We start from the raw sequence: 25,045 nt of genomic DNA, 5'->3' as shown, positions 1-25,045 counted from the left end.
GTCAGCCATATAACGATCAGCTATAGGATGGAGAGGGGAGCTTGAGAGACAGAGTGTAAAAGCTGCAAGTGCCAGAAAAAAAAAAAAAAAACACGACTCTGGCCAGCATTAGAAAGAAGATAGATGGGGGGTGGGGGATGGGGGGGCAGAGAAGTTATACTTTCCTGAGTCCAGACACAAAAGCAGAACCAAGAGAATCCCATGGCAGTTCACAGGACCGTAACAGTTGGCAGGAATTCATAGAAGTACTAGTTTTGTCTTCCTATCTCCTTAGCAAGGCTTGGGTGAAACCACCTGCCTAGGATGGGTCTCGCCTTCCTGAGAGGAAATCTCTTAGCCAGGTCATTGTTAGGTGTCCACAAAGGCCAGGGATTTCATTCTCTTGACAAGAAGGAAACAGTTTCAACTTAACAGGTCCTTACTGCTACTGCGACATGTCTTCCCACTGTGCTGGTTATAGACCCACACAAGGTTTATCAAAGTCCTCACCAATGTCCTTTATTATTTTACTAAAGACCTCAAATTCCTGTAGCTTAATATTTCCTTTAATGGTAAAAACTTGACTCAGCAAATTGAACATATGAAGTGGAAATTTCTGGTTTCTTTGAAGACTGAATTTTGTCATGTGATACTTTGCTGCAAGCTGGGCACGTGACGTTTTGCCCAAGTTAGCCTGTGAGAGAGCACATGATGTTTTGCTGTGACCCCTCATGTTCAAGGGCCGTGACTTTGGGCACCTGAGAATGTCCATGGGTGGACTCTGAGGAGAGAACCTATAAAGAGGACCATACACAGTGAGACCCGACCCACTTTTTGGATCCACATTGCTGCACTGGTCCTCATGCCCCGATGCTTGACTTCACAGAGAGAAACGTTCAAGAGAGCTTCTCCTGGCAATACAGCTGGGTCTTGCGGCTTTCGCTGATGGCAAAGATGCTTAAAATCTGTACTCCTGAAGAACCTGAATAAGGAAGACCCTAGGGAAGATGTTCAATCCTCATTCAGAAGGGTAAATGTGATAGACATTAGAAGCAGGAGAAGACAGGAAATAGGACAGGAGCCTACCATAGAGGGCCTCTGAAAGACTGTACTGATCAAGGTATCAAAGCAGAGGCTGAGACTCTGCCAAAGTCAGACTTTGGGCAGAGGGCATGAAATTTTATGAAAGAAGAGGGAAATAGAAAGACCTGGAGGAGATAGGAGCTCCAAAAAGAGGCCAACAGAGCCAAAAAAAAAAAAAAGACTGGGCCCTAGGGATCTTGCAGAGACTGATACCCCAAACAAGGACAATGAATGGAGAAGATCTAAAAAAACCTCTGCTCAGATGTAGCCCATAGACTCAGTCTCCACATGGGTTCCCTAGTAAGGGAAGCAGGGCTGTCTCTAAAATGAACTCAATAGCACACTCTCTCATCACCTCCCCTTGGGGGAGTGCAGCCTTGCCAGGTCACAGAGAAGGACAATGCAACCAGTCCTGATGAGACCTGATAGACTAGGGTCAGATAGAAGAGGAGGAGGACCTCCCCTATCAGTAGACTAGGGGAGTGAAGAGAGAGGGAGGGTGGGATAAAGAGGAGACAAAGGAAGGGGCAACAGCAGGAAATAAAGTGAATAAACTGTAATAAATAATAACCAAAAATTTTAAAAAGAATCCTAAATAAAGTAGGTTTGGTGAAAAATCTAAGCCTACAAACAATCTGCTCTCTCAAATTTGTAGTCTCTATTTCTTTAATTTTTTTTAATCTTACCCAGCTTTGATAGCTATGAACTGAAATAATGGCCAGCTCAGTACAATGCACATAAGGGCACAATAGTGTTCTGCAGGCTTTCACAGTAAAAGATTGCTCTCCAATTGGAGTTAAGGCTCATTCAATAAGTGGAAAATTATGCCTGGCACTGGAAATCTACCCAGCTTCCCCAGGGAGAGTAAAGTCATGGATCTTGGAGGATAACTTACACTCGTCACTTCACTAAACCAGCATAACCTTGAACTCCATTCTAAATATTTCAATACTGTCAGAGAAGTATAGGTCCCACCCCTCTTCAAGAAAAAGTCTTCTTGCAGCAGACAGAGGCTTCTACAGAAAAAACACAACCAAAATCCAGAGAGTAGATGGCAGTGTGATGCCCAGTCTCTACTCACATATCATGATAGGCTCTTGATCCTAGTTTCTTGAAGGAAGTGGAGAAGATTCGAAGAAATCCTGAAAATATTGGAAAGGATGAGAAAGGTGGAAAAGACTATAAGAGAAGAGGAAGAAAAAAACAATGTAAGAGGGGAAGGAAGTATTACAAGAGAAGGAAAATGGAGGGATAGTCAGAGCACTGGTGGTTGAAATTTTTCAGATCTGAAGAGCATCAGAGAAGGAAATGGATAGGACATACAGCAGGGAAATGGAATCTGACTTTGGCATTAACAATTACCAGATTCCTTTCTGGTGAGATAGTGGTGACCAGTGCATACAATTTCTGAGAGGCAGAGAAGCTGAAACGCCGGAATTGGTGAGTAGAGTGACAACTAAAGCCAGAAAATTGACAGTGAGGCTTTCTGAACAAGAGGGAACATCACATGAGTTGAGACATTTAGTCTCAGGTCACCAGCAGACTTTGGGAAAGGAGAGAAACAATCTTTCGATCCCTTTGCACTCCCCTTTTTCGGGCCTCCCTCCTCCTCAGCAGAGCAGGCTCACAGAGATTCTCAGCACAGAACTCACTGTCTGGGGACTGCAATAGCAGAGCCTGGGCTCCTAACTCCTCAGCTCAGGCTGCCAGTTATACCTGCCTTCCGAGCCCCAGATCCATAATACCATCCTCCCCGGGTCCTATGTCTTCAAGCAGCCGTACGGACTCTGCAGGGCCTCCCAGCCAGTGATTATATGGGCCATCCAATCCCTCGGTGGCATATAGCTGGTTATATAGCCACCGAAGTCCAGCAGACCCGCCAAACACCTCAGGTACACCAGGCGCCGGACCACCGAGGTCTGTGGACCAGAAAGCATCTGGACAGGCCTCCCAGTCTTCGGCTGCAGCTGAACTCCTTATCTTGGTGGCTGCAGCACCACTGAGTTGGCAGAGCTTGTCAGTCCTCCTGTATGTGACTCAACAGGTCCAAACCAGAGAATAGAGAGTCAGGATACCCAGGTCCTTGCCGCTGTGACCTGCTTGAGAGTGAGTGCACCCTCAAGTGCCTGCAGAGCCCCAGATCCAGGGTCCTTCTAAACTAGCAGCCAGACATCAGATCCCTCTCACCCACATACCCACTGTGGGAAACAGAGGGACTCTTGAGACATTGAAGCCCCTGATCTGTGGGTCCAACAGTGGAGTTCAGACAAATAACACCTAGAGGTCAGAAAAAGCCAAATACCAGTAGCCTCTAGGCCACTGAGGTATTCAAGGAATTTGCATAAGGAAATTTCGCCCTTGATTATCACCAGCACCTGCTATACTTTCAGTGAAAGCACAAGTAACCCTTAGATGCCTGCAAGGCATGACCCTCCCATACACACAAGGTTCTACATTGTCTAGCACCCTGTCCCTCAAGGCACACTTCTGCAAACACACACACACACACACACACACACACACACACACACACAAACACTTGTGCTCATTTGTCCTTCTGTGCCCAAGAACTTTCCTCCCACAGGTACAGCTGAAACACCAACACACACACTGAAACCACTGGACCTCTCTCATCTTCCTGAAGAATTCTCCAGACACCAGAGAAAGATGGTACTAGTCTGAACTGTAGAATCCAGGAACAAACAGTGAATGCTAAGGATAAGCAAATGGCCAGGGGTCAGCAAAAGAACACATCCAACAAAAATCAGGACATCATGGCTTCACCAGCAACCCCCCAAATTAATGGATACTCCAATTCATCAGAAACACACACAAAAAATGACTTTAAAGCTATGCTTATCCAGGTATTAGAGGCACATAAAGAGGAAACAAATCTCTCAGAGAAATAGACATACAAATTCGGACAATTAAAGAGGAAATCAAAAAATCTCTCAAAGAATTGGCTACCCAAGTAGAGGCAAAAAGGAGGAAATGAACAAGGCTCTCACATGGGCAAATATAGCCAAACAAATGAAGGCACAATTAGTGTCATGTAGAGAGGAAATGAACAAAAAAATACAGACCATCATAGAGAGACAGGAATCCACATTCAAACAGATGAAGGAAATGGTGCAAGGCATGAAAACAGAATTAGAATCAATAAAGCAAATATAAAATGAAAAAACCCTGGAGCTGGAGAACTTAGAAAAAAGATCAAGAACCACAAAGGTAAGCATCACCAATATAATACAAGAGATGGAAGAGAGAATCCCTGGTGCTGAAGATACACTCACAGAAATTGATACTTCTCTCAAAGAAAAAGTAAAATTGGAAAAGTCCCAAACACAAAGCATCCAAGAAATCAAGGACGCCATGAAAAGGCAAAATCTAAGAATAATAGAAATTGATGAAAAAGAAGATTCCAGCCTCCAAGGTCCAGAAAATATTTTCAAGAAAATCATAGAAGAAAATTTTCCCAACCTAAAGAAAGAGATGTCCATAAACATACAAGAAGCCTACAGAACACCAAATAGACTAGACCAGAAAAGAACCTCCTCACGGCACATCATAGTCAAAAAACTAAATCTACAGAACAAAGAAAAGATATTAAAAGCAGCAAGGAAAAAAGGCCAAGTAACATAAATGTAGACCTATCAAAATCACACCAGACTTCTCATCAGAAACTATGAAATCCAGAAGGGCCTGAGCAGATATCATGCAGTCTTTAAGGGACCACAGATGCCAACCCATACTACTATACCTTGCAAAGCTTTCAATCAACATTGATGGAGAAAACAAAATATTCTATGACAAAACTAAATTTAAGCAATATTACACAGCAAAGCAGCCCGACAGAAGATACTAAAAGGAAAACTCCAGTCCAATGAAAACAACTATACCAAGAAAACGTAGGATACAGATAATTTCCCAACAAAAATTAAGAGAAAACTAGCAATGAATCATAGTAAGACCACCAACTCCACTATAAAAGGAACTAATATTCATTGGTTCATTATCTATAAACATCAATAGACTCAAATCTCCAATAAAAAGACACAGACTAACAGAATGGGTACGGAAACATGATCCAACATTCTGCTGCATCCAAGAAGCACACCTCTGCAACAAAGATAAACACTACCTCAGAGTAAAGGGCTGGAAAAATGTTTTTCAAGCAAATGGACCCAAAAAACAAGCTGGGTAGCTATCCTAATATGTAATAAAATAGATTTTCAACCAAAATTAATCAAAATAAAGAGGAGAGGCATGACATTCTCAAAAAAGGAAAAAATCCACCAGGAGGACATCACAATTCTGAACATATATGCCCCAACTATAAGAGAACCTACATTCGTAAATAAAACATTATTAAAGCTTAATTCACACATTGATCCCAACACCTTAATAGTGGGAGGCTTCAACACACTACCCTCACCAAGGGACAAATCATCTAGACAGAAGCCATGACCAAGTTGGCTTCATCCCAGGCATGCAAGGGTGGTTCAACATATGGAACACCGTCAATATAATCCACCATATAAACAAACTGAAGGAGAAAAACCGCATGATTATCTCTCCTTAGATGCTGAAAAGTATTTAACAAAATCCAACACCCATTCATATTTAAAGTCTTGGAGAGATAAGGGATACAGGCACATACCTAAACATAGTAAAGGCAATATACAGCAAGCCTATAGCCAATATCAAACTCAATGGAGAGAAACTTAAATCAATCCCACTGAAATCAGGGACAAGACAAGGCTGACCACTCTCTCTATACCTCTTCAACATAGTACTTGAAGTCCTAGCCAGAGCAATAAGACAACTAAAGGAGATCAAGGGGATACAAATCAGAGAGGAAGATGTCAAAGTGTCACTATTCGTAGATGATATGACAGTATGCATGATCAACCCCAAAAATTCAATCAGAGAACTCCTTCAGCTGATAAACACCTTCAGCAAAGTGGCAGGATACAAAATCAAAACAAAAAATCAGAAGCTGTCCTGTATACCAAAGACAAAAGGGCTAAGAAATAACTCAGGAAAACAACACCCTTCACAATAGCCACTAATAAGATGAAGTACCTTGGGGTTACTCTAACCAAGCAAGTGAAAGACCTGTTTGAAAAAAACTTCAAGTCTCTTAAGAAAAAAATTGAAGAAGATATCAGAAGATGGAAAGATCTCCTGTGCTCATGGATCGGTAAGATTAACATAGTGAAAATGACCATCCTGTCAAAAACAATCTACAGACTCAATGTTATTCCCATCAAAATAGCAACAAAATTCTTTACAGACCTTGAAAGAAATATTCTCAACTTCAAATGGAGAAAAAAAAAAAAAAACCCAAAACAAAACGTAATTTCCAAAACGATCCTGTACAACAACAGATCATCTGGAGGTATCTCCATCCTGATTTCAAGCTGTACTACAGAGCAATAGTAATAAAAACTGCATGGTATTGGCATAGAAACAGAAAGGAGGATCAACGGAACAGAACAGAAGACCCAGAAATAAACCCACACTCCTATGAATTTTGACAAAGATGCCAAAACCATTCAATGGAAAAAAGACAGCATCTTCAACAAATGGTACTGGTCCAACTGGATGTCTACATGCAGAAAAATGAAAATAGATCCATATTTATCAACCTACACAAAACTAAAGTCCAAGTGGATCAAAGACCTCAACATAAAACCAGACACATTAAATCGGTTAGAAGAAAGAGTGGGGAACAGCCTAGAACTCATTGGCACAGGAAACAACTTCCTGAACAGAACACCAACAGCACAGGCTCTAAGAGCAACAATCAATAAATAGGACCTCATGAAACTGAAAAGCATCTGTAAAGCAAAGGACACTGTCATCCGAACAAAACGACAGCCTACAGACTGGAAAAGGATTTTCACCAACCCTATATCTGACAGAGGGCTGATATCCAGAATACATAAAGAAGTTAAAAGGCAATAAATCAAGCAATCCAATTAAAAAATGGGGTACAGAGCTAAACAGAATTCTCTGTAGAAGAATATAGAATGGCAGAGAAACCCTAAAAGAGATGCTCAACATCCTTAGCCATCAGAGAGATGCAAATCCAAATGACCCTGAGATTTCACCTTACACCCATCAGAATGGGTAAGATAAAAAACTCAAGTGACAACAACTGCTGGAGAGGTTGTGGAGAAAGGGGAACCCTCCTCCATTGCTAGTGTGAATGTAAACTTGTGCATCTACTTTGGAAATCAACTTGGCACTTTCTCAGACAATTAGGAATACTGCTTCCTCAAGATCCAGCTATACCCCTCCGAGGCATATATCCAAAAGATGCTCAAGTACACAACAAAGACATTTGCTCAACCATGTTTGTAGTAGCTTTATTTGTAATAGTCAGAACCTGGAAACAACCCAGATGTCCATCAACGAAGGCATGGAGACAGAAATTGTGGTACTTCCACACAATGGAATACTACTCAGCAATTAAAAACAAGGAAATCATGAAATTTGCAGGCAAATGGACGTATATAGAAAAGATCATCCTGAGTGAGGTATCCCAGAAGGAGAAAGACACACACGGTATATACTCACTTATAAGTGGGTACTAGACCTATAAGATAGGATAAACATACTGAAATCTGCAAGATAAACAAGAAAGAGGACCCAGGGTAAGCTGATCAATCCTCATTTAGAAAGACAAATGGGATGGACTTGGAATTAGGAGAAAACATATAATAGAACAGGAGCCTACCACAGAGGACCTCTGAAAGACTCTACCTAGCAGTGTATCAAACCAAATACTGAGACTCATAACCAAACCTTGGACAGAGTACAGGGAATCATATGAAAGAAGGGGAAGTTAGTATGACCTGGAGAGGACAGGAGCCCCACAAGGACCCAATATATCTAGGCACAGGGGCCTTTTATGAAACTATATCTCCAACCAAGGACCTTGTATGGATATAACCTAGAACGCCTGCTCGGATGTAGCCCATGGTATGTCAGTATCCAAGTGGGTTTCCCAAGTAAGGGGAACAGGAACAGTTTCTGACATAAACTCAATGGCTGGCTCTTTGACCTCACCCTTAATCCCCCTGAGGGAGGAGCAGCCTTGCTAGGCCACAGAGGAGGACTTTGCAGCCAATCCTGAAGATACCTGATAAGCTAGGGTCAGATGGAAGGGGAATAGGACCTCCCTATCAGTGGACTTGGAAAGGGGCAGGGAGGAGATGAGGGAGGCAGGGTGGGATTGGGAGGGAATAAGGGAGGGGGCTACAGCTGGGATACAAAGTTGATAAACTGTACCTAATATTTAAAAATAAAAATGTAATTAAAAAACAATTACTAGCTTCTACAGATCCATTAAATTTAAATGAATTTTATAAATAATACTAAGTTATAACAAAACATCAAATTTCCATACTCATGCCCGTTAGTCGGGCATACCTGATGGGCAGGATGCGTGTGGGCGGAAGGCCTAATGCCATGCTTTCTATTTCCATACTCACCCACTATAAAAATGTGACTCTATGTGTATATTAAAATGCACATATATATATTTTATGTTTGTTAATTGCGATTGACTCACGGCACACAGTTATAATGAACAGAAAAAAAACATATTGTTGGTAATTGTTCCTTCATCATTCCATTGAGTCAACAGGTGACAGCTGTTTTTAAGAAGTGGCAGCTCATCTGATACTATCACTAATGAGAGGAATATGTCTTCTGGTGTTTGGTGAAACACCGTTTCTTGTTAGATGTTACAATCTCCTAACTCAGTTATCTTGCAGACCAGTGTATTGTTTTCATACTCTTCATTCAAAATTTAGATAAAACTCTTGGAGTTACATGCAGGTAAAAGGATGTGCTGGATCCTTTTGAACAGTTCTTTGACTGATGTTAGGTACCATTAAGTATTTATTTGTTAATAAATACTGATTGATCAGAGGCCCGCTGAATTCCCTGTACAACTTACTGTTGCTTACTGGTACATATTTTTTTGTGGACTCTTGGTAAACAAACTTTGCTGTGCTACAGTTGTCGTCAGGGCCAGCTGCTCATCAAATTCCAAAAACTTGTTTGCAGACATAGAATCTGCCTGTTAGACTGTTAGAGTGTAAACTGGTTCTTGTCCCTTGGCATTTTAAGTTCATTTTTAAAAAAATTTATCTTCTTTCATCCCTTCAGAAGAAAATGAATACTGTCAGTAGGCACTATGCACCTCAGGAAAAACAGGAGCCCTTGGTAGGGTTTGCTTTGCTGGATAAAGGAAGATAACAGACTAGAGTTATTTTAGACCGAAGTTTCAAAGTTAACTAGAGAAAAACACCAGCATCTATCAGGTGAATGACCACAAAGATAAGGCTTTCCCTGTGCCTTAAATGAATAAGATCCGTAAAGACAGGAAGTGAATTTTGAAAAACTTGTCAATTCCTACCTTTAGGCACCCCAAATATGCTAACAAAAAGATCTTAGACTTTTATGTGTATTAAAATGCAACAATACCACTGATATTTCTGCTACTCTCAGGAGAAATAAAAATTCAACTTCCATGTATGTCATGTGAGAAGGTCAACGATTACTCCCTACAATGGACACTTTCAGGGGTTCTCTGATACATGGGTTTTAGGAGCCTTCCTTACATGTTAAGCCCTTTCAGCTCTGAATCCTGTGGATCTGGGAGATCCTAGGTAGACTGTTCAAAGTGCTTCTGAAAGTTTGGGAATATTTCTTCCAGTTCTAGAGCCTAAGAAGTCTAGTTTTAAGGTGTTAGCATACTGAGGTTCTGGTGACAGCTTGCTTCCTTGTTCTAAGAAGGTGTAGAAAATGCAATGTGATTTTCGGAGACTTGTTTCGTGAGATCGCTAATAGGGTTCATGAGGACTCTACCTTCATAGCCCAATTTCCTCCTGAGGAACCCACCTCAGAACCACATTAGACCATGTGCCAGGGTTTTGACAGAAATGTTAAGGTAACAAAAATACTTAGTCCATAGAAGCAGCTATAAAATTCAGCAGTATAGTCTCAGTATCTTTTATTCTCGAGGTTTATTTTAGTGTATGTGTACGTGTGTGTTTGTGTGTGTTTGTGTGCCTGTGTTTGTGTGTGTGCCCACCAAGGCTATAAGAAGGTTTTAGATCCCATGGAGTTAGCCATGGGTGATTATGAACTACTGAACCCAGGTCCTATAGACTGAACGTCAGGGCCTTTCTAGTAAGGCAGCAAGTGCTATTTGTTAAAGCACCTCTCATGCTCCAGTACCTTTCAGTTTAAAAAAAGGCTCTTGACATGCTTACTTGTGTGGGTATTTATTTTTTCTAGTAGATATTGTTGAACATCTTTAATACTATTTTTTCTTGCCCTCTGAACTTCTATATTTTTAATTCTCAAATATGTTGTCCTGGTATTCATTCATATTATTGTTGTTGTTGTGTTGCTTAATTTTAGTTTGGGGATTATTTTTATATGTTTTTATTTGTTCTTTGAAAGTTTCATAGAATATATTTTTACATTTTATTTTTTTCTAGATGCTTTCCCACCTCTCTACCACTGAATTCAATATTCTCTCTTTCTCCTTCTATCTCTCTCTTTCACTCTCTTAAAGCAAAAGAAAAACAAACAACAACAACAAAAAACCCATGAAATCCAATTTGTGTTGGTCAATGGGCCTTGTCCTGGGGTGCCATTGTGTGTCATGCCATTGAGAAAAACTGATTTTTCCCTCTCCCAGTCATGGTTTAAAAAATTGTACCTTTGTGGTTCCCTCTCACTTGATTTTTGGAGATTTAGTTGCATCGTGAAATATCAGAGATAAAAGTTGGGGAGGGAGAGACTGCTACTTTTCTCCTGACTTAGTGTTTCTTCACACTGAGCTTGCTAATTACTACATGGTTCATTCTGAAAAGGGTGACTTCTAAACACGGGGGAGAGTTTCTTAGGCTTGAGAAATATGCCTTGTTATGCATAATTATAAGCCACAGTCATTAAAAAAATGTCATGCCCTGATTATTTATAACCCCTCCCTCCATATTCACTCTCATTTTCCTCTTGTTTGCTTACTATATTATTAAATTAATGGAAAAATGATACTTTGTATTATAGAAGAAAATGATACTCTGTATTGTAGTAGAAAACAAACATGAGCAATTAAATGTTGTGATTCTCCACACATGCATATGGACACATACATGAACACATACAAACACACACACACACACACACACACACACACACACACATTTTTTCACACTGGATTGAGATTAGCAAAACGCCAAGGTTCATCATAAGGGTTAAATGGATTTAAAGGAATGAACAAGTGACTGCCCAACCAGGAAGTTGTCTGTTTAGGAAGGTTCATTTGTCAAATAATTATTACAACATTTCATAGCTCCGTCAGCCATAGCTATAAGCAAATAGAAGAAGTAAAATTTGTAATGAACCAAATTTTTTAAGCATGTAGGATCCTTGCTCAAATTCTGCTGGTGTCACTGTCAAATCCTGTTTCCTTAGGAATGGCAAAGTCTATACAAAGGTAGAGGGGAAGAAATAATAAGGATGACATCATTCTCTAAATACTGTTAGTAATTAATACATGCTAAGATTGAGCTACTCCAAATCTATTGTAACATAGGAAAGGTGGAGGTTCATTTGAAGCTTCTTTAGATTTTAGAAGATTCCACTAGGGAATCACTAGGGAATCCACTAGTCACTAGGGAATGCTGGAGAAGTAAACAGAACTGTCATCATAGTGTCATGCTGTGGTTAGAAGTTTGTAGCTTTAGCTTTATGACCAGTCTAAATGATGGTCCATGGAAGGACACTGATAACCATGAGTGAGTGCCAGTGAGTATCTCAAAGGGTGTACCTGGCAGTCACTTTTTGGCATAATGAGAAAAGAGCAAGTCATCAAATTATAAATGGTTCAGCACAGTATGGTGTGAGCTCCATGGCTTACTATCTACAAGGCCTTAGTATACATGTTCTCTCCTAAACACCAGTCTACTATGCCTTAGAGAGTGAAAGAGTCCAAGAGAAGGCATTTTTCAGCATGTAAGCACTCAATAAATTTCACCTCAAAATTTATAGTCACACATCGAGGGAAAGTGACTACTTCTGTCTGGAATAGAAGCTTCAAATGAGGAGATCGCAATGGAGGCATAAAGGATGTCAAGACTCAAAGAATTTCTAGTGAAGACCTCTACTTTTTTTTTTTTTTTTTTAAATGAGACCAAAGTGCAGGCAATAAGAAATGAGAAATTTGTGGGAAAATAATAGCTGGGTATTGAGTTTCTCGGAGCAAACACTGGGAGAGTGTTGCTGTGAAATATTTGCACTGTAATTGAAGTGTAATTATGGGAGTAGGAAACAGAGTAGGAACAGAGCCAGGAAGTAAGTTCACCTGGAGAATAGATTTGACTACCAGTGCCTCAGAACCTCATAGGCAGGCAGGGAAGCCTCATGATAGCAAGAGCAGAAAAGGTCTGTTATCCTTGACTCAGCCATCAAGGGGTGCCTTTAGAGAGACAGGCACCAGGTGCCACTGCACCTGAGGCACCCCCAGAAGTTTTGTGCCAAACAAGCTGGTATGAAGCAGAAATCACACATGCTTAGCTCACTCTGCCCGCTACACTAGCAATGGCCATCAGAATGCCTCCCACCTGGAAAGGAGAGGGCAGAACTTCTCAGTTCACCTGAGCAACGACACGATTATTCTGTAGACGGTGGAAGAATGAGTCGTCAGCTCCTCCTTGAGTGGGAAATCATTGCGGAGTAACATCTTAAGAAAGATGCAGAGAAGATTCAGTTTGCATTAAGAAAAGTCAGCTTGGCAAAATAATGAACATTTTTTTGAAAGTGTATAAGGATGGAGAGAGACTGCTAACTAATTGTTTCTTAAAGAAGACAATTAGCATGACAAAGAATTAAGGATTTAGAGAGAAATAAAGAAATTAGGTCTGTCTCTAAAATTTTTCCATTTAGTGATATTGAAGTAGAGCAAAATACATAGTCTAAAATACACATACGGGCATTGAAAGGCTTTTCAAGAATGTTTCCTCTCAGAATAGCCCTCAAAAAGTTAATAATATCTGCCAGTGTCTAGTAAACATCTATGTGTGCTATCTACTCTACTAATCTTGTACATTTTCACGTATCTTACCAACAATCCCTTCGTCATCCTCTCTGCCTCGCTGAGAATATCTGGACTTTCTCATCTGTCTTCATTTGTCTTCCTAGTCTTCAGGCAAAGATAGTTATTTCACATTGATCAAGACAGTTCTACATGCTGTATCGTATTGTTAGACATAGTCATGTGCCAGATAAGTAAAACCAGACAGAAAAGTCAAGGGCTATGGGATTGTTTTCTTCATTATAATTAAAAAGCTATCAGGGAGTGGTGCTATGGTAAGGCCATGTCACTACCTTTAGACATTTTCATGTGATGTCTATGTATTCTTTTTATAAATGTAAATTAATAAATTGAAATTGACATTAGATTATAAGAAATATTCTGTATAAGATGCCTTCTAGCTCATAATGCCATGCAGAATTTTTATTTAGCTAATTGAAATAACCTTCATTTTATGGTGAGAATATGTAACATCAACTCCTCTGGTGTTACTCAAATGCAATAAATCATCAATTACTATAGTTAGCATACCTTCTTTTTAACATCAAGCTTTTTGGTTACCAAGAAGAAGAAAGCCAAAAACCGCTTAGGGATTTGTTGAGCATCTTCCCAGCATGGAGACTCTGATAACTGATTTTTCAATAACCTACCATGAATAAATTTCTCACACACTGTTATCTCTTACAGCTACTTTTAGATAAAAAGAACTCTGACATCAGTGTGTCCAACATTATTAATTATCAGTATGTGAAGAGCACAGAGAATGCCAAATATCCAAGGGAGAGATGAGGTTCTTCTTGGTCTTCTAGAAAGCATGACAGTGTTAAAATTAAAACCTTAAGTGTCTGTAAATGCTATGCCAAGAACATCCCAAATATTTGAGAATATGATCGGCTTCTGTTTTTCATGGTTTCATTGCTTGCAACCTGAGTGAGCTCAGGCTTTCAGGACTTCTGATTTTTCTTCTTACATATAAGATGTCTATTGATACATGAGATTTCAGTTCCAAAGCTATTGGCTGAAGTGCCCCTCTGTATTTCTCTGGCTCCACTTACCACAGTAGATGTAGGATATTTTTATCTCTTAATGATGGTTATTAGCTAGTTAAAGAATTGACAGAAATCTAGCTTCTCATTCATAGCTTGTGTGCAATTTTGTTACATCCAACAGGGCCCTGTTGTCCACAAATCAAAGGACTGGGGGATGGCATTTTGGATGACTGTTTTCTTTTGATTAGAAAACTCTACTACTGGTTTCTCAGAGGATGCCTTTGATTTCCACAGTCTCATTAGTGGCTCCCATGCATCCCCTTTGCAACAGGACTAAACAGATTAAATATTTCTCTTCTCCAACCCAAACACCATCAAGTAATTTTGTTTGCAAGCAATTCTTTTTCATTTTAATACTAAATTGATTGTCCAATAAAAGTCAGATAATCTGCAATGGTAAACAAAATTGAAAAAATGTTTTGCGAACTTTTAAAGAAATCAGACCTTTACTCAAATGTAAGTTACCATTTTGAGTTTTTGTTTTGAATTCTTGACTTAGTCTTAGAGAGCAGTGACAATACATCTTAATATAGTTTCTGAAATGATGCATGCCATTAAATGCCAATTTCTTTACTTGAATTTTAGATTCCATGTCATTTTTCTTTCTCTAAGATTTTCCTCAAACTCTTTTCTTTCTTAAATAAATAATTCCATAAATTTTATCAGAGATCATCACTAACCTACCAGTATGATTTTCCCCTCAAGATGGAGATAGTCTCCCTTGAAACTCCACCCCCCGCCCCATGTTTCTCTCTTTTTTAAATTTTATTTTATTAATTACATTTTATTCACTTTGTATCCTCCCATAAGCTCCTCCCTCTTCCCCTCTCCCTCCCACCCTCCCCTCCCCCTACTTCGCGTATGCCTCTCCCCACGTCCACTGATAGGGGAGGTCCCCCTCTCCTTCCTTTCTGATCTTAGTCTATCAGTTCTCATCAGAAGTGGCTGCATTGTCATCTTCTGTGGCCTGGTAAGACTGCTCCCCACCTCAGGGGTTGGTGATCAAAGAGCAGGCCAATCAGTTCATGTCAGAAGCAGTCCCTGTTCCCATTACTATGTAACCCACTTGGACACTGAACTGCCATGGGCTACATCTGTGCAGGGGTTCTAGGTTATCTCCATGCCTGGTACTTGGTTGGAGTAGAGTCTCTGGGAAGACCCCTGTGTTCAAATTTTCTGGTTCTGTTGCTCTCCTTGTGGAGTTCCTGTCCTCTCCAGATCTTACCATGTCTCTCCTCACTATTAATTGTACCCCTTCTGAGCAAGCCTAAGGACTCCTGATATGTCCTTCACAATTTACTCCAATTGGGTTTTCATTTTGAGAAATATTTGGCTTCCAAGTTTTATTTAATTCTGTTTAATGCACATGAATGTTTTGCTGGTGTGTGTGTATATATGTAGACCATGGCTTACATGGAAGCCTACAGAGGCCTGAAGAGGGTGTCAGATCCTCTGAAACTGGAGTTGAAGATGGTTGACAGCCACCACGTGTGTGCCGAGAACTGAGCCCTTATCCTAACCAAAAGGACCATTTGCTCTTAACCATCCAGCCACTTTTCCAGCTCCCAGTTTAAAAAAAAAAATCTTGCCAAGGTCTCAAAATATGTTTCTAAGTGGTCACTGCTCTTGTTTATTTTAAGTAAGATTTCAAAACTTTCCTCCTAACTCCCCCCTCGTTACACATCAGACCATGTAACATACATTTAGTTTCCTCATCTTGATTTCTGCTGTTGGTTACTTCCTCTTGTGAAACTACTGAATGTCCTGGTCTTGCTTACCTTAAAGTTATGTGATTCTTTAAGTCTTTAAGGGAAGGAATCTGACTGAAGCTTATACTCAATCTTCATGTTAATATTTGAGTATAGTGTGCCAAGATTGTAAGTATTTTTTTTTCCTAAATTTGGAAACTGATATCAGTTATTGGGAAAAAAAACTAGTCACCTTCTCCCCATCAAATTATATATTTTATCCTTATCAGAATCAATGATTTCACATGGGTGGGTGCATTACTTGGCTTTGTGTTCTATATTTAGATGTGCGGGCTTTTCTTCATCAAGTATTACAGTGCTTACTGAATTTAGGGTAAACCTTGATTGCTCTGGTTTAAGTCTATTGAATTTCTAGGTCTTTTAAAATGTAAATTTAAATTTTTTGTTTGATATGTATTTTGAGATGTTTCCAAAAGACTAAATGTTTTTTTTTTTTTAATCCTGAAAAACAGCCTATAGTCTTGCTTAAACTAAGGAGAAAATTTGAATTTAAAATATCTAATCTTCTAGTCCACAGAAATCCAAGCATTTTTCAGACCTTATATCTCTCAGTTTTGATTTGCAGTTTTCTGTGTAAATTGTCTTTATTTTGTTCAAATAAACCCTAAATATTTGTTTTGTGTTCCTATAAATGGTAAGCTTTAAACCACATTCATGTATTCATTAATATACAATAGTTACCAGTTTCATTCCATAGATTTGGTAGTTTCTTTTGCAGAAATTTTTAAAATATGAGTTATATTTGAGGCTAGAGTAAACACTCATAAACGGTCAAGAATAACTGCTGTTCTTTCAGAAGATCAGGAGGGTTCACTTCCTAGCATCCACACAGAGTGACTTGCAACTGCCTGTAACTATGGTTCCAGGGGCACCCCGTGCATTGGCTTTCTAGGGAAATGCAGTCACCGGCACGTTCCCCTGCCCTCCTCACAAAATATACGTACTTTAAATTTATTTAGTGTTTTTGTGAGCGATCATGTTTGCGAAGTTTCACTTTTTTCTTTCCTGTTGCCTTTCTTTCTTTGTCTTGTTACACTGACTTTAGGATTGTCTATATAATATTTCATGACCCTCATTAAGGTGGCTGTCCTGCCTTGATACAGCTTTTGAAGAAATGACTAGACCTGGCTAGGTATTGACAGCAATAATAATCTTCTTTTCGCCTGAAAACTTTTCATATGTCTAGGTTTTTCACTTCTTCCAAGACAGGGACTACATTCTCTTTTGATTTTTAAGCGTCATTTGAGGAAAAATATGTAGAAAATTAAATATATATTCTTTGTAAATTATTTATAAAAATTTTCTAAGCCATAGCAATAAAAAATAAGCACTGATTAAGTGAAAACATACTTGAAAGCTCAGTCTTGAGGCAAGAAGTGTGGAGTTTGGTAAATAGTCGAGTGAAATGAGAGAATATTGTTTTTTTAGAAAATGGGTTATATAGCGTAGTATGGTTATACATTGAAGTTAAGGTAAAAAAAAAAAATGAGATAAAATTCTTGAGTAACTTAAAATCTTCACACAGCATGACCAGCAATTCAACATGTCAGTATTAGAAAAAAAAATTTCTTCTGCTCAAGAAAATGAATGGAGGGGTAGTCACAGGCTATGTCAGGCAATGTATTCCATGCTGATATAGCAATGGGAAAGCAAGAAGCCTTGCATTTAGGACTGAAATTGCTCCTGCAAACCTCAATATTGACACGAATGCCTTTGAGTGTGGATAGCCCCTCAGGATCATTGCACAGTGTGCCTCCATTCAGTGTAAAAACCCGGTGGAAGTTATACACAAAATTATTTTATAGAGTGGGTCACATGCCAACGCTTACTTTGGAAAGTGGTGCATTTTGTTGTTAGGTGAAGTATCCTATCGTTTTCCTTTATAATATCCCAGTTACGTTTTGTTTATGAGTCTTAATTTTGCAGGAGCAGATTTCATAGGTGCAGAATCTCTATCATGTATAGAAGGCGCTATTCAGTAACAGGCATCCCTGTTCTCTGGAAAGTCCTTCCATCCCCTTCTGGGATGGTCTCTAAGCCTTACGGATAGGGATTATGTTGTAGGCACACCAATTGCTGTTTGACTCCAAAGGTTATTCCTATTCTCTTCAGTTTGACAAGCTGTGGACCTCTGTCACGGTATGCCTCTGTTGGCTGCCGAAGAAAAGAAACACTTCTTTGATGAGACGTCTTATTTGTGGGTATAATGACAAGCATTCACAGTAGAATTAGATATATTTTTGCTTAGGAAAACAGCAGGAGAGTAAATTCTTCTCACATGTCTATGACCACTCTAGCCACAACCAGGCTTGACTTCCCTCACCTTGAGTGAGCTTTCAGTCCAATAAGACAGGTCAAGGCTATTTCCAGGTTACAAGTGTCACCATTGCACTCTTTGAGTTAGTTGTCTTCACCTTCCAACATCAAAGCACCAAATCTCCTGCCTTTATGGTAGTCCGTGGTCCTATCATTCTAGTGACTATAAGGACCTGACAAACCTCCTGTTACTCTTTATTCTCCACATACAGCCATTCCTATGCTTAAATCTTATTTTTTATTCTCTTTTCATTAGTTCTTCCATTGCTGCAGTGCAGACTGGCATGTCCTCTAGGCCTTCCAGAGAAACCCCAATGTGATGCCACAGATGCTAGTTAATATGCCCTCCTCTCTGATCTTGCTTTTCTGCTGTCTTGATTTCGTGGATTTTTCTTTTTTCTTTTTTTCTGTCCTTTATTTGTTTGTTTGCATCTTCTGACAATTCTGGCATTTCACCTTACTTTATTTTGGGTGGTATTTTTCCTTATTTCTTGGATCTGTCCTAAGAGAAAAGAAAAAAAAATTGCAGTATTATAGTCTGATGTTGATCTGCTCTATCTCTCTGATCTGCCCCAACCCTCCACTCATAGTTCTGTGCACAGTGTTTGATCTCATGAATCTGCTGTTTTCACAGGATGCTACATTGGCATGTACCAGCCAGATCCCACAACAACCCAAGTATACAGCTTTGTGCACTCTGTAGCAAATCTGAAAGCACTGGAGATTAGGCATGGTAGAGATTAGGACTGGCACTCTGTTTGGTGGATATCTATGAAGAGCCTGCACAGGATAGTAAAAGGACTTGTCTTATATAATGTGAGAGAGGAAGGGTTAGCACCAGGAGAGGTGGATCTAAAGTGTATAGGCAAGGTGAATAAACTTTCACCTAATTCCAATGGAATTCTGGAGCTGGGGGAGATGTCCTTAAATAGGGTAAGAATGTCAAGTCGAAAAATCTGCATCTCCTCGTTACTTTCCAGGAGCATCATTCCTTTCTGGACACTACCCCTACCCAAAAAAGGTAGTTGTGAATAAAAGCAACTTTTTGGTGAGTGACTATCCAAAAAGAACTTAACTTTGTTCTATCAGCAGTGGGAAAGAGATGCATTCCTTTAGATTAGGTAACTAGCGCAGAAAACCTAATATAACCTACAGATACAGAAAATAGTTGAAGCAATTCTCTTCCTTCTTTATTTCCTTGATTCTTTTTCCTTATTTCTTGGATCTGTCCTAAGATACAGTCCTTTCTTTCCTTCCCTCCTTCCTTCCTTCCTTCCTTTCTTCCTTCCTTCCTTCCTTCCTTCTTTCTTTCTTTCTTTCCTTCCTTTTTTCTTCTTTTTATTTCTTTTCCATTTGCTGCTTTATACATTTATGATTAATTAGTGTTAAATTATACAGTTATTTTAATTTAGTATTGTGCTACTTTATGCTATTTTGTAAAATTTTTCTTATTCTCCTATGTAGGTTCATTGCATTTTTTTTAACTTCTTTTCACAAGGTAAAACTTTAGATTGATTTTTAGTTCCTCTTTCCTATACCATTGGTCTTAGTTTTTCTCTATTTGGCATAGCCTTTCACCCCCTCCATAATGGAATTTTATATTCATGAATGAAGTGAAAAATTGTTTCCCTTTTGGAGCCTTTTTTATTTGAACTCATCAAAATGGTGAGCCACTAATGCAGTTTGTCAATTCAGTTAATTAGCTCCTGGCATCCTAACAAAGTGTTGGAGTCCAGGTGACTTAAAGAACAAAACTGATTTCAAAGTTCTGGAGACAACAGGTCTGAGATCAGTGTACCAGTATGCTGAGGTCCTGGTGACAACTCCTTTCCCGTGGACAGCCATCTTTCTGATCTATGCCTAGGCTTCAGTGCACTCTTTCTTGCAAAAGTGCTAAGTTTGTTTGGAAGGTGTCACTTTCATAACCTCTTCTCATCTAACCTAATTATTCCCCAAAGGCTCCATCTCCAAATAATGGTTTTGTTCTGGATTTTACACCACCAACAAAACATTGTGGAGATCTAATTTATTTTGAGGTAAACACTATTCACAAAAGGACTTGACACTTTGTGCCCGTGTGCATAGTGTCAGCACTACCCTGAAAACGAATTTTTGAAATGATGATGTAATCTTCTTTATAAAGTACCTGGAAAGTTGCTTTCCAGGGACTTGCAGAGAGACAGACAGTGGGGCATACTAAAGTCCAAATGAATCTATAGAGTACGCTTTCCACAGTTTACATGAAATGGCAAGTTAAGGTCTGGAATCATATGTCCTTCAGAGAATGTTGGGAACTTTCAAAGATCAAATTCGTGGTAATGATGAATTAGTTTTGCTTAGGAAAGGGACAGTATTCTCCAAATACATAAAAGTGTGCTTGGATTTAATGGCGCCTTCCACAAATACAGTGAATTAGATGAATGGTCAATACCTTAGTAGTTTTTCTTACTCTACTTCCACAAGAATAGAGATTATCTATGGAATATTTAATACATATCTTCTGCTCTGAGCAATTCATCACGCTGATATAAAACTGAAGAAGAAATTGAATATGGTGATAATTTTCTATAACAAATGGCCACCTGGTTCAGACTGAAAACAAATGAATAAGCCATGTGAGGAAAATAGCAGGATGTATGCTTTGAATATTTGTATTTCTGACTTGCTCACTACCTGGTTCCTGAATGCAAAAGATGGTAACTGTTGTGTGGTTAAGAAAGTGGTAGTTATGATCACTTATATGGATGTGCCCTGTTACATAGTTGAGATGCCATACACTTCAAATATATACATGATCTACAATGATATGTATTACTATATTATATAGCATGCATTTATTCATAAATTATTAGCAATAAATAGCAAGAAAATCTATAAAATTTTTAATTTGGTATGTTTTGAAACAGAATCTCCCTAGCTTTGGCTCCTGGAAGTCAATAGTAGATCAGGCTGGCCACAAATTCACAGAGATCTGTCTAACTCTGCCTTCCAAGTGCTAGGATCAAAGATCTGCACCACCACACCTTGACATAACATTTTAAAAAAGATATAAATTTCGGGCTTCTTGTTAGTAATGAGCACAGAATTTCAACTCTGTCAGAACTTCTTTGTATCATCTAGCTTTTGTTTAGCTTCGTGACTGAATCTCCTCCAGCTGCCCATGACTGACACTGAACTACTAGTTCCTGGGAAAAGCATTCTTGGTGGAAGAAACTGGGCTTACAAATTAAAATTGATGTTTGGCTTAAAGTATGACATGAACCCAAGTTTCCATTAGCCAGGGACAGTGATAAATACAGGCAGCATATCAAGACCTTTGAAAATTAATGGCTCAATAGTTCCTTAAATGGGATGACTCACATTCCAGTAAATCCTCATTACTCTGAGCCAATCAAGTTGTAACCTTTAAGTGCCCTTAGAAGAAATTGGTTATTGATCATAAACAATAGTCATCAAATTGATATAAGTGTAAAAAGTGAGAAATAGAGAAATATCCTTCATATTAACCACAGTTAATATGGACCATCTATCAAGGACTGTATTTTGAAAGAATTCAGATATACTTTAGAAGTAGTAACCTTGGAAAGAAACATTTTTGCCATCCCATGAAATTTACTTTGTTCCCTGTAAAGTACAGCAGGATTTATTTTCTACCATCCTCACATAGAGCTTTCTAAAGTTTTCAACTTATTACTTCTGTGCTCAGGTATCTTTCTCAGTTTGTGGTTAAATGGAATAGCATATATACAATCATACAATTACTTATTAATTTCTTGCATGTATTTTTCTCTGGCAATCTCTCAGGTTATCTTTAAACAAAGTTTTAAATGAATCAGCAGCTTGACTTTTAAAAACATTGAGTAAAACATATCTTTTTGGTTTATCTGTAAGCTTCTGCATTCATTTTTATCTCTTCTTATATACTTCTATTTACATTAGGTGGTATTTAATAAATAGCAAGTACTTAAGTTTGGAAAGATATATTTTATAATGTGTAATTACACTACCTGTGATTTAGATGACATAAATATACCTAATAATGATTATACAAGTGGCTTAATTTAAACTAAACAGTAGAAAAGACTCCCTGTTTCACTAATATAAAATAAAGTCTATGCACAATAGAAAATCCTAAAAAAATAGCAACAGACAATAGTTATAATTAATTTTCATTGAATTTCTTTGTAATTAGCACTAATTAGAAATATCATGTTAGTGTTTAAGGAAATTTGCTTTAGTCAGAGATGCATATGTATAAAGTAAAAATAGAACTGAAGATTTTATTGTTACATTAAAATATAGAATTACTATCATGTTACATAATTAGAAATTCTTTTTTTTTAATTTTATTTTTCTTTTTAGTTACATTTTCTTAACTCTGTGTCCCAGCTGTATCCCGCTCCCTCATTCCCTCCCCAACCCCACACTCCCTCCCTGGTCTCCTCCCTGCCCCTTTCCAAGTCCACTGATAGGGGAGGACCTCCTCCCCTTTCATCTGACCCTGTTTTATCAGGTATCTTCAGGGCTGGCTGCAAAGTCCTCCTCTGTGGCCTAACAGACTGCTCCTCCCCTGGGGGGGAGGAGGTCAAACAGCCTGCCCTTGAGATCCTGTTAGAAATAGTCCGTGTTCCCCTTACTTTGGAAAACTACTTGGTTACTGAGCTACCACGGGCCACATCCGAGCAGAAGTTCTAGGTTATATCCATAGATGGTCCTTGGTTGAGTGTCAGTCTCAGAAAAGGCCCTGTGCCCGGATATATTTGGTCCTGGTAGAGCTCCTATCCTTTCCATATCATACTAACTTCCCTTCTTTCATATGATTCCCTGCACTCTGCCGAGGGTTTGGTTATGAGTCTTAGTGTCTGCTTTGAAACACTGCTAAGTAGAGTCTTTCAGATGCCTTTTGTGGTAGACTCCTGTCATATGTTCAATGCACATCCCATTTGTCTTTCTAAATGAGGATTAATCACCTTCGCCTGTGTCCACTTTCTTGATTATCTTCTTTAGGTGTGTAGATTTCATTATGTTTATCATATCTTGTAGGTCTATATAAGCGAGTATATACCAAGTTTGTCTTTCTCCTTCTGGGATACTTCACTCAGAATGATCTTTTCTAGATCCCACCACTTGCCTACAAATTTCATGATTTCCTCCTTTTTGATTGCTGAGTAGTATTCCATTGTGTAAAAATACCACAATTTCTGTATCCATTCCTCCGTTGATGGACATCTGGGTTGTTTCCAAGTTCTGGCTATTACAAATAAAGCTGCAACGAACATGGTTGAACAAATGTCCTTGTTGTGTACTTGAGCAAATTTTGGGTGTATACCTAGGAGTGGTATAGCTGGGTCTTGAGGTAGCACTACTCCTAGTGGTCTGAGAAAGTGCCAGATTGACTTCCAAAGTGGTTGAACCAGTTTACATTCCCACCAGCAATGGAGGAGGGTTTCCTTTTCTCCACAACCTCTCCAGCATGTGCTATCACTTGAGTTTTTCATCTTGGCCATTCTGATGGGTGTAAGGTGAAATCTCAGGGTCGTTTTGATTTGCATTTCCCTAATGGCTAAGGAGGTTGAGCATTTCTTTAAGTGTTTCTCTGCCATTCGATGTTCCTCTTTCGAGAATTCTCTGTTTAGCTCTGTTCCCCTTTTTTTAATTGGATTACTTGGTTTGTTGCTTTTCTGCTTCTTTAGTTCTTTATATATACTGGATATTAGCCCTCTGTCAGATGAAGGGTTGGTGAAGATTCTTTCCCAATCTGTAGGCTGTCTATTTGTTTTGATGACAGTGTCTTTTGCTTTACAGAAGCTTTTCAGTTTCATGAGGTCCCATTTATTGATTGTTGCTCTTAGAGCCTGTGCTGTTGGTGTTCTGTTCAGGAAGTTGTCTCCTGTGCCAATGAGTTCTAGGTTGTTCCCCACATTTTTTTTCCAACTGATTTAGAGTATCTGGTTTTACGTTGGTTTTATGTTGAGGTCCTTGATCCACTTGGACTTTAGTTTTGTGCAGGGTGATAAATATGGATCTATTTTCATTTTTCTGCATGTAGACATCCAGTTGGTCCAGCACCATTTGTTGAAGATGCTGTCTTTTTTCCATTGAATGGAATTGGCTTCTTTGTCAAATATTGAGTATTCATAGGTGTGTGGGTTTATTTCTGGGTCTTCTATGCGGTTCCATTGATCCTCCTTTCTGTTTCTATGCCAATACCATGCAGTTTTTATTACTGTTGTCCTGTAGTAGAGCTTGAGATCGGGAATGGAGATACCTCCAGATGATCTGTTGTTGTACAGGATCGTTTTGGAGATTCTGGGTTTTTTGTTTCTCCATATGAAGCTGAGAATCTTTTTTTCAAGGTCTGTAAAGAATTGAGTTGGTATTTTGATGGGAATTGCATTGAATCTGTAGATTGCTTTTGGCAGGATGGCCATTTTCACAATATTAATCCTACCAATCCATGAGCACGGGAGATCTTTCCATCTTCTGAGATCTTCTTCAATTTCTTTCTTCAAAGACTTGAAGTTTTTCTCAAACAGGTCTTTCACTTGCTTGGTTAGAGTCACACCAAGGTACTTTATGTTATTAGTGGCTATTGTGAAGGGTGTTGTTTCCCTAATTTCTTTCTCAGCCTTTTTGTCTTTGGTATACAAGAGGGCTTCTGATTTTTTTGAGTTGATTTTGTATCCTGCCACTTTGCTGAAGGTGTTTATCAGCTGAAGAAGTTC

This window comes from Psammomys obesus, unplaced genomic scaffold (genome assembly GCF_907164565.1).
Source record: "Psammomys obesus unplaced genomic scaffold, mPsaObe1.curated_primary_1811, whole genome shotgun sequence".
NCBI classification, from domain to species: Eukaryota; Metazoa; Chordata; class Mammalia; order Rodentia; family Muridae; genus Psammomys; species Psammomys obesus.
This window is presented reverse-complemented; position numbering follows the sequence as displayed.